The following is a 1,336-nucleotide window of genomic DNA, read 5'->3' as shown; positions in this document are numbered from 1 at the left end:
GGTTAGACCACGTCTGTCCCGTTATGATCCTTCTGAGATTTGGTCATAAAGCTCCACATCTCAAAGCTCAGATCATCTCAGACCGAGTTCCTGAATGTGCCGCTGCACTCGGATGGCCTCCACCGTCACAGATCTCAGTCCAACACAGCAGCTTTGGGAAGTGGAGGGTCGTGATGACGTCACGATGATGTCATGTCAACATGGCTCATAATCTCTGAGAAAGGTCGCCAACAGCTTGAAGAATCTGAGTCGTGAAGCGGCTCTGATGAAAAAAAAAAAGTGCAGCTCGGTAGACTAAGAAGCGCAGATGAGCCGCAGGGAGGCAAAGACTGAGACACACAGTTTCACAGTTGTCTATCAGGTATTTCCGTAATCTACTGATTAATCATTATCTGATAAAGTAACACGATAAGGGGGTTTAGCTCAGTGCGTCGAGCTGTCTCCCTTCTCTCTCTGCCCTGCTCTCCTGTCCTCTCTTCATCAAATAAAGCTGACAAAGGCCAAATAAAGTATTTTTTAAAAGTAACCAGATAAGAAAGACTTCTGTCTTATTCACGAGAAGTGAGAAAACGTGGGAGTTTTAAAATGAACTCTCTTTGGTTCCACCTCGTATGTCTGTTTTTTAATAGTTTAACTGCAGATAAAACTTCACCTTTATGGGCCATATTAAAATCTTATTCTTGTTGTTCCCTAACTGGACGTACGGGATGAAACGAACGTTGAGAGCCGTCTCGAGTGCCCTGAGCACATTTCGATGTTGGGGGTTAAGGGTGAGACTTGGGTGGTCCGCTGTTACCAACCATGACATGGGACCCCAGATCTTTAGAAGTAAGTTAGGGGAGAGACTCACCCACTTGGGATGCTATTGGTCCATTCAGTGGGCGTTATTAGCAGCAATGTTACCGATAACACCCGAAGTGGGTGGAAAATGTTACAGGGCACTAAACCACCAGGATGCAGTGAGGAGGGGGACCTTACAGTTTTACACACCCTGTTTCTCTACACAGTTTGTGATTCCAGTAAAATATCCCAGTTTATACTATTACGCTCTGTTTTTTATTGTTTTTTATTATATAGGATCAAATTTTGATGCCACTCTTGTGCACAAGCAGAATTTTAATGTCTGGATTGTCTTTTGTTTAGAACTGCGAAAGACAATGGATGGATTTAATGTATGACCTTTGGCCCTTTTCACAGATTGTTTTGTATGTCTTGCATAATTTTATACAACATTGTTGAGGTTTATTGTTTTCTTGTGTACAGACATCTGTCTTTTTAACCTTTGGCGCCCTCTAGGGGTTCAAAGAGTCAGGTGTTGGCTGCTGTTAGCCCTGCC

The sequence above is a fragment of the Haplochromis burtoni genome, unplaced genomic scaffold, assembly GCF_018398535.1.
Source record: "Haplochromis burtoni strain Fernald_Lab_line unplaced genomic scaffold, NCSU_Asbu1 Contig_806, whole genome shotgun sequence".
Taxonomy (NCBI): domain Eukaryota; kingdom Metazoa; phylum Chordata; class Actinopteri; order Cichliformes; family Cichlidae; genus Haplochromis; species Haplochromis burtoni.
The sequence above is the reverse complement of the archived record's forward strand: the minus strand, read 5'-3'. Positions refer to the sequence as shown.